Raw genomic sequence first — 17,360 nt, forward strand, 5'->3', positions numbered from 1 at the left:
AAACAAAAGAATGTCTTTTAATTTTATATTTATTTTATGCGCCGCATGCATTTGCAGTCGTGCCCAACAGCAACCTTCACGCTTCTCTCATATGAAATCAATGGCATCTTTCTCTTTCAGACGTGTCCGCCTGTGACTGCGGTCCTTCTGCAGTCACGTGCATGGACCACGACCCCATGACGAATGCGGAACTGCTATTTAGTCCGCATTCGCCCTGGAAATGCTGTTTCCAGCAGAGCGAGTGAAGGACGGCCGAAGATCGAGCATAATAAAGTCACGGCAAGGTAAACAATATGCGAGCTGACTGTCGGGGGCACAATCAACAATATCAGAAGGTGTTCAGTGTGGATATTGATATTTCAGGGCCTCGTGCCCTTCCTATCCTCCTTAGAACTACGAGGCCTTTTGCATAAGATAGGCTTGTGAAGATCGGCATCTGCCTTCTTAGATGGAACTAGGAAGGGTGGCATACAACAGACTTGATAGAACTCTGATAGAAATGCGATTGGCGGCATGCGCTGCACATAGTTAGAATTTTTATCTTTGGCCTGTCTCCCATCTAACTAGGGTTATACATATCATCATATGCCACACCTAGATGGAACATGGATGTTAGCGTGTGCCACACTTAGAATTGAGAACATTAGCCTGCGCCGCATCTTTACAGGATTGTGAGTGTGCATATGCCGCACCTAGATGGAACATGAATGCTGCATGTGCCACACTTAGAATTGAGCAGATTAGCCTGCGCCGCATCTAGATAGGATTGCGAATGATAGCATGCGCCATACTTCAATGAAACTGTAAATGTTAGCATGTGCCACACTTAGACAGAATTCCTAACTCTGGCATGCATCGCATCGAGAGAGGATTGTAAATGTTAGCATATGCCACAACCAGATGGAACTTGAATGTTAGCATGTGCCACACTTAGAATTGAGCAGATTGGCCTGCACCACATCTAGATAGGATTATGAGTGTTAGCATGCACCATAATTGGACAAAACTGTAAATGTTAGCATATGCCACACCTAGATGGAACATGGATGTTAGCGTGTGCCACACTTAGAATTGAGAACATTAGCCTGCCCATATCTAGATAATTATTGTGAAGGTTAGCAAGTGCCACACTTAGACGAAATTATGTAGAGCAGCAAGTACTACACCTGGACAGAACTGTAATGTTAGCATGTTAAATGTCATATAGCCCACTAACCAATATAAGTTTAAACTCTCTGCAAACTTATCTCACTCAAAAAAACTCACACAACCATCTCTAGCACAACAAGCTGCACGCACTTCACCACACTGCAACAACACATAAGCTGCACCAACAGCACACGCGGACTGACACCGATCCAATACTCGCACCAAAGCTCAGCACCCAGTGTCTACCAAGTTGAGGCTGCCAACAGTACACCACTCCTCTCACTATCCTACTCCCTCTTCACCTTCCTAACCAATCCCATATTTTCCTTTACAGATCCTCCAGAGCACCTGGGGACCTATTCCGCTGGTGACGGTGCGCTATATAAGTGCCTTTAACATAATGTAACATAAGCAACAGAAGTTGGAACATTTGTTTTATGCTGTCCCACCTCCTACAGCAGTGATAAGCAATTACCATGCGGGTGGATACACTAGAATAACAAATGTTTCCCGATATCTATGAATATGAACATGTCCCCACAAGGCTTTATCAGCCATTTGAGGTTACATAAAGAGAAGAGAACAATATACAAGGAAGCTGTTTAAATAGGGCATATTATCCCCACATAGTGTTCCAGTCACCTGTTTTCATTTCCCCCTCCTACATCCCTCCCTTTTGCTTTAGAGAATGTGCCCAATTGAAAAGAAATGAGGCAGTGTTATGTTTTTCCGTGATAAGACATAAAATAACATACAATTGTTTAACAATATGTCTGTAACTCTGTTAAATTCATACAGAATTAAGCTATGGGGTACCTACAACCAGCTTTCCATGCATTTTGTCTCCCCACAGGGGATGGATGGGTTGCCTGATCTGTCAAACACAGATGTATGCTGGAATTTGAATTACCATTTAAAATAATTGGTCCTGAAGAAGATGGCATAAACTACATTCACCATTGAAACCGGTCGAACAAGTCATGGGGAGTATCATGACCATTTCGATAGCCCAGCAAATAATGGAGGATACGGCTTAAGTACAATCGAACTCACATGCAGTAAGCCTTTTAAGGTGTCCCACGTGTATGGGACTTTTACTTATTAACCCAGTTGAACACAACCAATCTTGTTTGGAATATTTCATTCCTGCAGGTGAATAAATTACTTATACAAAATCCCAAGGCTGTAATTTTCCATCCAATTAGTCACTTAGATAGGATCTAATAACCAGTCCTGTCTACACAACAGTTGATGGGTTGTCCTCTTCTTTACATGGATAAAGGTTTGACACAGCTAATAAAATCAGTAGTGATATGGGACAGTTTTTACTCCCACTATCCCTATTAGATAGGCGCCGCACTACCTATAACCTAGGGCAATGCACTCCTGACAGGGTCAGGGTGTTCTTCTATCAGGCACAGCCAGGACTTTGTTTTAACCAGGGTTCTCCTGACAAATGCGACAGTAAAGTCTACACTAATTTTATCCGCCCCTGAGGGGCCCTTTTAAACCTCCCTGCCTCCCTCAGCTTAATAGGTTGACTACCACTGCAACACTTCCCCCTCAGTCCTCTTCCTCATCCCAATCCTTCAGGAATTATGGGAGTTGTAGTACCTAACAGCAACATTAGGTTTTCTTATTTCTTTTAGTTGTCCATAAGCCATTATAAGTGTGGAATTGCAAGAAAGATAAACAAGGGGTTTACCCAGTCTTCCTGACCTGTTTCATCCCCATGTTGTCCTCCTGCAGACACCATCCCCAGGGCCTGGATCAGGAAGTGTCTGTTCTTCCCTGGCCACATGCAATGGGTCCCAGGCCAGGTCTTTGGGGGGAATCATTACCGATTCATCACAATAGGAAGCAAGCTTCAGAAAATGTCCATACCCTGGTTTACAGTCTTTTCCAAAAGGTCTGAAAAAACACACACTAGTGCTAGCACACATTGCAGCCAGTCAAGCGAACATACCAGCTCATCAGTTAAGGGTCACCACACAACATCCACTGCAAAATGCAATGAGAGAGCAACAATAAGGAGGAGTGGTAAGGAGGAGTCGTAAGGAGCAACCTCAGCCCTACGAAAATGTAGGGCAGGTTGAAATTAAGTTCTTTCTGGTTGGAATTATTGGTGAATCAGGCCTGGATGATCCTGATATTCTACAATGAAGAACAGAAAAATATGTGCACACTCCCTATGGCAAGGTTACATGGTTACATGGCCTGCGATTTATCATGAGCAGCCCTTCTAGGAAGACGAAATTACCCTTCATGGAATAAGGACCGTTAGATGATACGGGGGAACAATTTAAGGAGGCACATCCAGACGGGGTCTCCTGAAAACAGCCAGATTATGCTGAATGGAAGTCTGTGAAGACCGCACACTACCTAGTGCTGGTCTTCGTAGCCCTGATGAAAGTGATCCAACGACCCAACACCACTGAAACCAGTCTGCTCTCTTTATTCTGTGCTCTGGCAAAAATGGACTATACATCAAAAACTCTATGCCAGACTACATTCTGATCCTCCCATAAAATAAATCAAAAGAGAGGACTATGATGTCTCACCATACTGGGATTGGAGTCTAGAAGAATCTAACCACTCCGTGTACCAGTATATAGGAGAATTCACTGAATCACCTTGGTCTATTCACCTTTTTAGAATTGTGCCCACTAACACACACCATCGGTCTATAGTATTACTGTTGTGACATCTACCAAGAACCTGTGGGTTTTTAAGAAAATCTTCTTTCCATAGAAACTGAAGAAAAAAAGAAACTAACGTTTCACTTAAAAGGCGGTCATTATACGGCATAAAGGCAACAGAAAATAACCAAAAAATTGGTCTTTAAAAATGTATAAACAAATAAAATTACCTGCATCAGAATGTGTGACTACTATGATTAAGGGAAGATTCGGGTTAGATTACCCTTCTGGTCCAAAACGTGGACACCCTTGTGGTGATTCACGCCATAAGCAAGCCCCTGCCTCTAGATGAGTTGGAAAGTGTGGCACAGAAGATCTGAGCCCACTTTAGTCACTCCTATAGTGTTCAGAATATGTTAGACAAGGTTCAGTTTTGCCACAATCTCCCTTACAACCAGCTGAATACTGCAACATCCCTCACTATGCTGGAGAGTTTCTGGAAACAATGACTGACTACTGCAATAATCAGAGCCAGCAATATCTACACAGTGGCAAATGTTTGACAAAGTTTACTCTTTAGTGCAGCCATTTGAAGAGGCCTCCCAGCAGGTTAGCCTGTATGCTATATGACTTAGTAAGGTGCTGCCACATGTATCCTGGTTGAAATTAGAACTGTCCGATCTCATACACAAACCTGAGCTGTCCGGCAATACAAAAGCATGGCGACTGGCTATGAATCTGATCCCACCCTATAAACAGGATCCGGACATTGTTAGAAGGAAGGAAAATGAGCAGTATCTCTTTGCATCTTTTCTTGAGAGACGTCTGTAAGGGAGGAATAGTCATTTTGCCTCCCCTATACATTCGGCACAAAGGAGAACTACTTTTCATGCAATAGTGGAGAGCCTCCATTGCCCTTCCCTGGTGACAATGGAAGCTGGGCTATTGCACAACACATTTGGACTCCATTTTGTATCTCTCCCGACTCCATTTTTGGACTAGGCCACACTCTGATCGTTGCAAAAGCCTCCTCTCCCCTATCCAGCGCTGTACACAGCTAACACTGACAGCCCACACCTCCTCCTCCCGTGCCTGCCTTGTCCAAGCTCATTTCTCAGTGATGCTCTGGCGCAAATTGTTACAAGTATAGATTGTATTATTTTTCCTTTCCTCTGAACTCATTGCCCTGTGTGTGACCAGAGTGGCCCGTTTGTCTCCACAAATCTTCTCTTGCTCCTCTCACCCCTACCGTTGAAAGTTATTGCCTGCAGAACCTTTTGCCCCTTCATTCTCCCTTTGATGTAACAGAAGTGTGACCCTTCCCCACTGACCACTTGAGTACCCCCCATATAACTGGTCTTGTGTCATCATATATTGCACTCAAAACCAATACCCATCAATCCGCCCTCCCAAGCTCTGTGGCACCTTGACCAATAAATCCTAGATCAAGCCCTCTGATAACGCACCTGGAGGGCAAGACCCTCACACCCATTACTTCTACAATGGCTTGGAGCAAAAATATGGTTATGGATGTCTACAATTTATAAGTGTCCACACATTCTAAGCAATGTTTTATGTTTCATTATTCTTATGTGTCAGAAGATGTTATGTAGCCGAGATTATACAGTGACCCCCTCTCGTGGATCCAATGCATGTGCCACATGAAGCAACACTTCCAAACCAACCTATTCTGTGAAGCCAGCCAATATATTTGATAGACTGTTGCTTAAAATGTATCATGCTTGTACTGATTGGCAGAGCGCTCTCAGGCAGCAGAGTCCTCTCCATGCAATTATCTTTATAAAGAACTTTATTTTGCTCCAAACTTTTCTCTTGGTCTCATTCCCTACTGGGGTGTGCCCGTAATTATGAGTTTATAATTGTGTTCGGGGAGTGAGCACCTTCAAGTCAAGTTGTCAACATTTAAACAGTATGTATGGGAGGATGAGGAAAGCACATTCGTTGTCATTTGCAACAGGACATGGTAGCCATGGGCAAGGATGCACTAAAGAGATGTTTAAAAGACTGGCTGAAAATGAAGTCAAAGGACTAGGTCAGGTGACCCCATGGTGAGTGTTAAAGGAATAGAAAACTGTCAGAGGATGTGGGACAGACTCCTCCCCTTGTCTGTCTTGCTGTGTGCATCAGTGTCCTAATGATAATTTAGCGGGCCAACTGCAGACCAAATGATTTATGCCTATGTTGGTGAGACTTACCAACTGGGTAGTGATGATGATCTGCTCCAATTATGGCTTGGATAGTGATCATTGTGGCCATCTATACTTGTTCAATTAACTGTGGAAAGCCATAGCTTCCCCGCCCCCTAGCTTGAGTTCAGTATGAACTGTGTCTTAGCCCTGCTAGGGGTATTGTCTCAGAGTGCAGGAAAAACCTCAACAACACACCTGGGAGAGGGCTTTCTTCTCTATGGCAGGTATATTCTTCTGCCAATAAAGGTACTCCAAGAGTCACATACATTATGATAGGTCAAAAACATTACACATGTAGCTAGCAGAATTACAATTACCATTGGTTGCTTCAGTAGGCATAAGAGTGGAGTGAACTGAGTACAATTGTTAGAACCAATTATCTTTGTGAGATATAACTGTGTGGCAGATAAAATATAACATTTTAGTTCCATCCGGACTGCTTTGCGTTTTGGCTAAAACACTATTCTTCTCCATCAAGATCTATGTTATCAGTACCTACTGTAACTCTGCTCAGTGAAACCTTTACTTGCATGCCTTTTCCTATTCCCATGAGTCATCTTGCCCTGTCTCTGACCTTCCATGCAGGGCATAGCTGCTAGCAAACCTATCTCATTCATACAAGTGTGAATGTGTTTATGCAGTGCAAACCGTCTAAGAACATACATTGTTATATTTCATCTAAATTATGGCTGTGTGAACTTGATAAGCTTGTGCCATCTTGTCCAATCAGTGTTCCATGTCCTGTCTTTACCTCCAGTGTTTTGTAATGCTCTTTTAAAGTTGCATTTATATCGCTCACTGCTAAAAGCTAAACATCTCTGATAAAAGAGTGTTAGTACATCATTGTCAGGCTGCCAATTTCTGCAAGACATTAGGCTATTGACTGTGCTATGTTGCAAACTCTGGAATGAGCTGTCTGATATTCTGTTCTGAGAGAAGGATTGTGTGCTTTGAGAAAAGCTGACTACATTCTGGCCTGTGTGGGTTGCATTTATCTAAAGTAAAATAAAGAACACTTTTCCTATAGACTTTTCTAACTAAAATGATGTGATGCTAATCTGGCTATAAAGCACATGATCATATGTTATTTGTAATATATAATATGCGTATGTGTGTGTTTCCATACGAGCCTGCCTGCTATTTAATGCTCAGAAGTGGGGGAGATTTTCTCTCTGAGAGAGAAATGCTGACTAAATCTGGAGTTCTCATGCACTGTGTTTAGCTAATGTAAACTGGCGGCATTCCTGTATTTCATCACTCTGAACACCTTTTTCTATATTTCTTAAGCTGATGCAAACTGCGGCTGCGTTGGGTTAAAAGCACATGTATGCTTGACTGTAAAGGATATGTTATAGCTAAATAAATATGTAGCTGGTATTGCTTGTTGGGGCTACGTGTAATGCCTGTCACTGAATGGGCTGTTTATTTGTTTTTCTCTTCCCTTCTGTGTCTATTTTAGAGGGATTTTTGCAGGTTTTATTTTCGGGCAGGTTTAGAGTGCTGAATGATGTGCCCATATTTACATATTCCTCTACACTTCTATAAAAAGGAACACATACCTTTTCAGAAAAGACAAGGTGGGAGTAAACATCAGGCAGATTGCTCTGAAGACCACACAATAGATTTCTAAAATGAGGATTTGAGTGCAAGCCAACCATATGGAGTGGCATGGGGAAAGGGAGTGGCTACTTTGACTCTGACAGTAGTGGTTGAGTGTATTAATGCAAAGGTACATATTTAGTTTGTACTTCATCCTTAGTGTATTTGTCTCTAATAATTAGTACAGGCAATTTCCAGGTCCTATTACCGGGCTAACAAACTGGAGTTTCTGTCTCAATGTATGTGGCTCTGCAAACCAGGGGAGTGACACAGCATCATCTACATTTTATTACTTTATTGACTCCTCCAGTCCGGTTAACACCAACATGTAATTAAGTTTCTATCTTATTCTACTTAGGTACACCAACCAACAGAGCTACACTCCAAGTCTTTCTACAACACTGACAAACTGGACATGTTGCCTTAATGTATTTGGCTGTACAAACCAGTAAAGTCACTTGTGCCTTTTCTGTGTTCTTCCCAGTGAACCATGTACACCCCCATACTTCCCTCTTGGTCCCCCTTCTACAATAGGTTAGGGAGGTGCAGGAGCTTGTGCTTCACCATGGAGTCTATCACCAGCTCATTATCCATCTAACACTTAGTTCACGCAAAGTAGGAAATATATGCTGCTATTCCATATTGTTAGGAAAGATTTCCCTTAGGTGCAATTTTCCATTCAGTTGTAAACCCCACAAACTTTTTGCTTTTGTTTGGCTTACCTAACCTGGCTTTTTCCCGTGGAGCACAGCCTTCAGCTGCACTCCTCTGGGTGTTCGCTCATTTGTTATGGGGAAACTGACACGTCTTTCAGGCTGTCAGTACTGGGAAACTATGTTTCCCTTTGTCTTCGACTATGTTGCCATTTCTTAGTAACTTTTTATCTATGTGCCAAGTACCTTACAGTACCGCGATTAGGGGTCCTTTTGTTTTATGGCCCTAGCCACCCTGTAAGGATTTTTTGGTGTTTGTACAAGTGTGCCTATGATGAACTGGTGGCAGCAGTTTACTTTTAAAGTATTTTTACTTCATTTTTATGGACCATACCGCGTTTACTGCGTTTGGCCCAAGACTGTGGCCAGTGACGAAAATGGCAGTGCCACAAAGTCTTTTGTTCTGCCCTTTGGACATTTTGTCCCTTTCTCTTGCCCCAGGTTGGGAGGCCTGGGTATTCCTTATTTGGGCATGCAGCCTCCCGTGAAAACCGCATCTTTCGTGGGCTCCTGCATGTCACGTGTACTACTGCCCAAGAAGAGGGTTGGGGCTGTCTGGTCCCAATCCACAACTCTGGTGCCAGTATATCTGGTAGTCATGAATCACTGGAACCACTGTGGGCCAGGATTGGCCCACGTCTGGCATGCATGCAAGAGAAAAGATCTTCCATTGGCTATCTGAGATTTGAGCACAAACCAAATCTTGGATAAGAGAATTGACTTAGCATCCATTCCAGGTCAATCTACTGAGGTACACACCGAACCTCATAAGGAGCCAAGTATCCTGAATGACAGAGCAGACTCAAGGAACCACCAGTGACATGCTAGGAAGGTTTGGCACCCTTACCCTGCTTTTGTCCCGTTAGACCCCTGCTTTTTCATCAAACGAAGGTCTGCAAGGGCGCTTTTCCCCTTTGGAGTACTGGGAACAACTACTCTCTGTACCTCCTACTTACCCTCGCAAAGAGCCTCTTCGGAAGTGTTCCTGGGCCATCCAGTGAACTGTCCAGCTGGAACCCATGGTATCACACAGGAATGTTTCATTCCCGAGTTGAGACTCTGGGAATTGGTTGCATGTGATCCTTGGCCCTCTCCCACAGAATCTCGCTATACTAGCTTTTCTGGGTCACAATTCATGAGAGGGCACCACGCTGTGACCATTTGCAGTCCTTGTGTCGCCCACTGTGGTGACCATCGCTAAAAGAGCCTGCAGTTCTTGTCTACCTGGTCCTGAGACATGCTGCACCAGAACTATCCATCTCCTTTCTTTGAGAGCTGAGTAAAGGCTACTGTCCTGCCACAGACAATCATACCATTCTGCATCCACTGCGAACCAGAGCATCTGGAAACTGTAGGGTTAACACCTATGAGTGAAGTGGGCTAGACTGCCAAAGTTTGGTCCGGACTGTGTCAGGGGTAGGTGAGTACTTTACTAACTTACCCGTGGCCCCCTGGCACATGCATCCCTTTTTACGCATGAGTATCCCTGAAAAGATACTCACCTTGGCTGGGATAGCCTGCACTCCCCAGCTATTCCCGAACTTCAAAGGTTGCTCTATCCGCAAGGGTAGACCCTCTTCTAGAAATAGTCACTTATTCTTCATTGCCTCAAGCCCCTTCCTGAGCAGCTACAATCCCCTGAAGAGAACCCGTTTTTTTGATTACGCAAGACCCCGCGTTCCTAAAGCACAACTGTACTTTGAGCGTAGGGCTGGACTACATAGGTTATAGCTTTTTTATGAAGAACAGCCTAATCTGATATATGTGCTGAACTAACCCCTTTCTGTTGCAGGTTGTGGGTACTTTCTCCACCATCATCAGCGTCGACTAATTGCATTATTGTGTATATGTTACATAGTGAATAAGCATGTGTGGTAATTGTTTTCCTAAAAACTGTGGTTTAATCGTGTTTTGTTATAAAGGCATATAATAAATGCATATTTGATATACATCTGTCTGAGGGTAATCTGTGGAGTTTTACTGTGTGGGCTTCCGATCACTCTCACCCCTCCTGTGACCTAGTCTTGACGGCCTGTAAAACTACCGTAGATTGGTCTGATTTTGTCCAGAAGGTTCCCCTGTTCCACTGAACTAGGATATCCTCCTAAACTTCTGCCCACCAGGTGAGAGTTTAGAAATCCACCTTAACACACATCAGTGTGTCTCGCCAGTTCTGCCCACATAGCATGACACACTGGTAGTATGTAAGTGGCCTTGTTAGTTGATGGCTCCACTGGGTCAGGCTGTGCTGGGTCAGATATGGGGCGGGGGGTGGGAAGATGGTTTGGCTGGCCAGAGTCAAAGAGGATAGTGGTTGGTTGTTGGAGCATGATCAGTGATGAGCTGGTGTCACAAGACACTTACCTGTGGCCACCTCTGCAGGAAGGTGCTGCAGTGGCTTCATCTGTGACTTGTGTGCATGTTCAATGAACACATGATTGCATGTCGAGGAGGCTGCCAAGGCACTCTTGCAGGGGTTACCCGATGAACTCTTTTCTTGCAGAGGTTGCATATAACGTTGCCTACCTCTCCACTGATAGTCAAACCCTGGGGCAAGTTGAAGGAGGCCCATACACATGACAGGTTCGCTGGTGATGTCATGGATTGGGGTGTCTTCGTACCCAACGCCATCCTGTTAAGGAAAACCTTTTTCTCCCCATCACAGCGCCCACATAAAAGGACCTGTTGCTTAAGATGGAAATTTGCAAAACACAAACGCCAAAGGTGCCTTAGATGCGTAAGATGTCAATGGTCAAAAAGCAAAACAAGTAACAGACGAACTGGGAAGGGCTTCTCAAAATACACAAACAATCGGGAAGGTGACTGAGCACAGCACATGAAGTCTTCTTGTGTTCACACACAAATGTTTATCTCACAATTTTTGTTTTTTCTCCATTTTTAGGGGACACAGGAAAAGAACAAAAATGGGGTTTTTGTTCTTTTCATTTCTGAAAGGGAGCAAAGATGAAAAGTAAAGATTAGAGATGGAACCTTAAGAAAGCACATGAGCAGACAAAAGGGGATACAACAGGCATCAAGAAACACCAAGAGCACTAACCACTAAAAACACCTCCAAAACACTCCTAAACTCTCCAAAACTTGCCAAAACCATTCCCAAATTCCTACAAAATGACCAAGTTGTGAACCTGTTCTGCCCACTCTTAACTCAATAGCAAACAAAACCCAGAAAGGAAGCAGAAGCAATCTGGGTCTTTTAAAATCCCACAAGCCTGTTTGCAAATGACTCAAGATCTCCGACTGACTGGTTGTATTCCACACTTGAACCTCTGACATTACAAGTGGGCGGCACACTTCACACCCCACTGTGGGACCTGTGGTGGTGTTGTACCCTTTGGGAATCCTGCGGCTTGGATCAAATCTGCCCAGAAAAGCTTGAGCTCCTGCAGGGCACTTTTTGGAATGTCTGAACACCCCTACAGTCGACCCACAATCTAAAGCATACCCTCTGTTTAGCGCACCCATGGGGCATCTAATCTTTCCAATCTACAGAACATGACTGTTTGAGGACCTTCTCGGGTGGAGGGATTACATAGAAATGCATTTACTCTACGATTCCCTTGTGCATTGTTTCAGTACACCCATGCAAACAAATGACAACCAGGTGTTGCCCAAGGCCTCAAAGCCTTACTAGCCCTGAGCGAAAGATGTAGTCGCATCAATGGAATATTTCCCACAGAAGGGGGGCAAGGCTAGAGGTGTCCCATCCCTCTCCATTTACACCATTGCTTATGTCCACATTCACCTTTCACAGAGTCTCTTCTTGACTTGGCCACATTTGTCCATTTGGATTGACAGTGCCAGAGTTCACATTGTAAGGGTTTGTTTTTCAGGCAACATTAAATGCACTCCCAGGCAATAAAAACGAACATGCTTCGAAGGTCCTTTTGAGTACATAGCGGAACCCTCAAACAGTCACACTCTAACTTTAATCATATTCATCTTTGAAACTTCTCCTTCAGGCACCTCAGAATTGACCCTCTTAATTTCTGCAATCCTGATCTATGATCTGCTTTGGATGAATTGACACATCCCTTTTCCTTTACCCGTATCCACTGCACTCTTTCCCCCCCACCTCTTCACCCCTTCCCTTTTCCTTTCCTCCCAAGCCTATGATTTGAATGCTCGAGGCAGTGGCAGAATATACCAACTTTAAACCCACCACACTGATGACTTTGCGGTATGCAAAAGATGGCTGAATTAACATAACATAGGCCAAGGGCAGTTTCAAAAGCCCTAGTAATAGTTTTTTTTTTTAATTGATTTCATTGATTTACAACTTTTACAAATTTTTAAAACGCAAAACCATGCCCTCCATTCGCATTCCTATTGAATAATACATTTTGCCATCCCGGCCGTCAAAATTCCGTTCCAGGCCAGGGCTCAGAGCCTTAACCTGAGTGATACTCCTAAAATAAATTAAGGATAACATTTTTTTTATCTGAAGTACTATATTAAAGTGGCATGTCAATATGCGTTCGTTTGTTGGGCTTCATGTCCCATGCACAGTTGTACCCTGGGGTAAAAAATGTAGGGTAAATGAAGCAGCTGCTATCACCCATGTAATTGTTTCCCCGTTAATCAGGTGCCCCCACCATTCTTCGTATTTTGGAACTTTGGCACCAAAGGCACCAGAAGCTTTTTTGTTCTTTGATCAGCTCAGGGCAGTAGATCCTTAGTAATGCCATCTAATTCCAATGAATGTCTTGTATGCGTGGTATAGTCTTGCTGTGTAAGTCACAGCAGCCTCACATGTGCACTCACCGCCATCATATTCAAAGGGTGGCGCCAGGGCCAGTGAATGTCCAGTCTGTATGGCATTCTCAACATATTGAGGCACCCGGTAATAATGCCATCCAAAGTCAGTGAATGTCCCGTCTCATACACACAGGAGGTTTCATCATATGCCAAGTGGTCCCATGGCAGTAATGCATTCAATGGCAGTTCATTTCTTATATGAAAAAGAAAAAAGAAAACTATGCATGACGTAGACATCCCAGTTGATGCCGCATCGGTATGGCATAGACACCACATGTATTTGATAGCTTTACATATGCAGGAGCTGCCATGATAGGCCAATTGCAGCCTCAAATGCCTCACATTAGTGCCACTCAATGCCAGTTGATCCCTCAAATACAGGGTACAGTGGAAATAAATAAGATTATGCAGAGAATGTTAAGCTGGAGTCTCCTCATACTTTGAAGTACCCTAAAGGTGTGCATAACAATAATCCAAACAACTAGTCACTAATGCTCCTACTACAAAAGCACATGCATCCAGTGGCATGATGGGAAATACCTCCTATGTCACCCTGATTTTAAAATAACATTCCTTGTGAATGCATGGAACTTTAATGAAATGTAACGTCAAAGCATTTAACCTGAGGTCACACATTTTCCAAAAATCAGGAGAGGGGAGGGCGGGGTTAGATGGGATTTCTTCTGAGTGTTAGCGGGACCTCCTCCATCTTCCTCTGGCTGAGATAAAACCCTCCAGGTTCTGGAGACCATTACGGACATACAGATTCCAGTTTAGGAGTAAATATTATAGGCTGGTAAAATAAAGAGGGATGCTTTAACTTCAAAGAGAGCCATTCCGTAATGGTAAAAAATTGCAGTAAAAAGTAATGGAACTGTTAACAGTACACAATAAAAGTACTGCAACACCACCCCCCCTCACCTTCACAGTACACATGTATTATTTAAACACACACTCTTCTGTGTTGCCTCGCTGTAATGGATGGTTCATATTTAGTGGACACTCTTTACTTATAAAGCCGTGTATCGCTACCTAACGCCCTCCCTACGTCTGCACATTTCTTTCCCACTTTCCATTCCTCTTGCTTCACCCTTTCCAACAGACTAAGGACATTGAACTTTTTAGCGTGGTGCAAAATGACATTGCACTGGTGCAAAGTGACTTTGCACTGCCAACAAACACCCTGATTCACAGAGCGGTGCAAAGTGTGTTTTTGCAGTGCACATCACATGCAGTAAACCAAGTCTATGGGCCTCATTACGACAGTGGAGGTAGCCATGCCCTTAATAAGGGCATGGCTGCCTCCAATCTCGGGTCCGGGTCCGTGGTCTCTGAATGGGGAAATACCGGGCCATTCCGACTTTGGAGGGCCCGGTATTTCCTCCTTCAGGGAACCCGGACCCGGTTCTTGCCCATTTCCATTTGAGCCTCCACAGGCCCGTTGTTAGCTCCTTGGTCCCCTCGCGGGATCCGCTCTGGAACCTCATAATAGGGCGCAATGGGATTAACAGCGCCGTTAATCCCATTCCGTCCACCCTGTTTTGAGGCCCTATGGCACTTATGTTATCTTGCATTTGTATAGTGCCTCCTGTCATAGGTTATGGTGTTGAAGCGCTTTCTAAATATAGAATGTATACAGCGAAGGCAGAAGCAATGCAAGCTTCCGTCCTTCTCATTTAATCTACCAATTTATAAGAGATTACACAATTGCTGCACTGCAACCCTTTTTAAGCGGCCGAGAGAATGTTTTGTTCTTGCAGTCCATTCATCACTTGGCCTCTAAGCTATTACACCCTGCTCTGGTTACATCAAATGGTTTATGTTGCGGAGTCCTGTCTAATGGCGGTGGGGCTGAGAAAGAACAATGATTACGTGACCGCGAGCCAACCAATGGCTGTGACCTCCACGCAGAGGCAGTCACGAGACTGCAGTGCTCTAATGCAGCACTGTACTGAGCTTGTAGACGCAGCGTGCCCCACTTGCTGCAGTGGGTTGTAATGCAGTGACGCTTCATCGCAGGGGTGAATGGTCTCGTTAAGGACTGCAGTGGCGCTTTTCCACAGATCCGTTCAGATCTTAAGCAAAACACAACGCAGAGACTCTGTAGATGCTGCTGAGAGGCGAGGGCACATCTGGAATTCAGTACACCCTATACTGTAAATTGTGGAAGTGTCAGCGCCAGGGACGGCATCAGGGCCTTTCAACCTTTTCAAATGAAGGGGCCTCGAGCCTCAAGGCAGCCCCCAGCAACTGCCCCCATATTGCCACTCAGCAGACTAATAACACAGCAATATAATCCTCTATACGTTACTTACATTATGGGGCTTACAGTGTTCGCTTTGCAGCACTGACCTTACAAGCTAGGTTTGCCAAGCCGGTTAGGCCCTCACTGCCAATGGGGAACACAGAAGTGCTTTCACCTTGTTGCCTTCCTCCACTTGCTTACACAGAAGGATTCATAGGGACAATCTGTGTTTTAGCTCCCTGCTGGCTCGCAGTCTCGTGATGATTGGCGGCTATTTACCTTCTCTTTATCTGCACTATGCCCCCCACTGCTTTCCACTCTAATCAAGTGGGCCCCCCAAACAATCATGTTGAAATGGGCCCCAATACATCTTCAGCCAGGGCTTCCTAATGTCTATATAATACAGTCATATGACTGCAGGGGGTGGTGACAGCGAAGATATGTCAGCTGCTTTACAATACCCCAGGGGTATCAGTGCAGCAGAGGAAGAAATGTGGAGCTATGCTGAGATATTTTTTAAATACCCCTGGAGTACAAATCCCTGTAGAGTTGGGAAATAAAAGCCTGGACAGAGGGTTCGGATTGGGCAGAGTGAGTTCCTAGTACCTCAGAGATATGAATAAAGAAGTGGGAGTAGCGAGGAGCCATAGGAGAGGAGATGTAAATACAGTGTGTGTGGGAGGGGTGTATAAAGAGACCCCTAACCTCCCTGGCCCATGAACTCCACTTGCAAATTGGTTCTGTTGGGGTACGGGGAGGGGCTTATAACCTGGGGCAGATGTGCTAGGGCCTGGTAACTTTCGAATCCCAAAATGCTTAGGTAAAATGCCCCCAGGCAGAGGTGGCGCTAGGGTGGGACCAGGTGGGGCCCAGACCCCTCCTCTGAAATCCTGTGCCCCATCTTTGGTCCCCCCTACAGTGGCATACAGAGTGGGATGGGTGCAGCGAGGGCAAGCTGCCTGAGAGGCTCTTTTGAGAGCCAGACTGTGATATATGTCAATGGAACACCTCTTGCGTTAGTCACCTCAAGGAAGGTGCCCAACAGGAAAGGTGTCCTGCTGGCAGGACAATGTGTGCTGAGCAATTCCTGCTCAGCATGCTCATTGTCCTGGCAGCAGGACACCTTATCCTTTCCAATGGGAGAGGTGTCCCGCTGCCAGGAGAATGTCCCAAGGAGCTCCGGGCAGCAGAGGGGCTCTCAAGTTGCTCTTTGTCAACAAGGCATTTCAATGAGAGCCATTAGGCACTGATGGAAGGGAAGGGGGACTATTAGCAGGGACTTTTGTATCTTTAGAAATGGGAATGGAGGGAGTGATCAGAAGTGAGAAGGGTGCATATTATGAAATTACTATGGCTTTAAAACCCAAGGGGGATTTGTTAGGCTCACATTAATCTGCTTGATGCTATTGTGACCTTGCATGCAGTATAGGAAGAATAAAACTAAAGCTGTACCTGTATTGCTCAACACATTTCTATGACAATGTATATAGTGTATAGTTGGTTTACTATAAAAGGCTAGTGTATTATGGAATGTGGTTTGCTTCCAAGGCATTGCTATAAATAATATATTATTTAAGCACATGAAATGCAAAGCAAAACCTTAATAAATATCTATATCAACTAAACCTGGCAAGATGTGCTCAGTTGCTTAAATCGTCCAAATCCCGGTTTCACCATTTAACCAAAGGGTGTGATCCTGGGCAAATCATTTAATCGCACTGTTTTTTTATCTGCAGCTCCATAAGTGATTCACTTCATAGCTTATGTTAATATATCATGCTGTTATTTAAAGAAAGCCTAATGATTATAGAGTCGCTCCATATATAATAATAGTGCAATTTAGGTATTTTGCAACACAAGGATATTTGCCACTTGGCTTATTTATAGCTACTTATTTTAAAGTCACTTCCATGGTGCCTCCAAGTATCAAATACTGATGATGCTCCTTGCAATGTCCATTTCTGTGAAGTCATTTATATTAGCGCAATTCAAATGCAAATTGGGAGGTTTGCAAATATTTTGCCCCAAA

The 17,360-nt window shown here is 44.2% G+C and overlaps 1 long non-coding RNA gene across 1 annotated transcript in view; it reads left to right on the forward strand.

The window, feature by feature from the left end:
• The first annotated feature begins 228 nt into the window (after window positions 1–228).
• LOC138579528 (uncharacterized) overlaps window positions 229–17,360 on the forward strand; it is an 85,656-nt gene continuing 68,524 nt past the window's right edge. Inside the window, exon 1 of the long non-coding RNA XR_011304041.1 lies at window positions 229–284. This is a non-coding gene — a long non-coding RNA (uncharacterized lncRNA). The remainder of the gene's footprint in view (window positions 285–17,360) is intronic.

The sequence above is a fragment of the Ambystoma mexicanum genome, chromosome 3p (assembly GCF_040938575.1).
Source record: "Ambystoma mexicanum isolate Mex_15411 chromosome 3p, UKY_AmexF1_1, whole genome shotgun sequence".
In the NCBI taxonomy this organism is placed as follows: Eukaryota; Metazoa; Chordata; class Amphibia; order Caudata; family Ambystomatidae; genus Ambystoma; species Ambystoma mexicanum.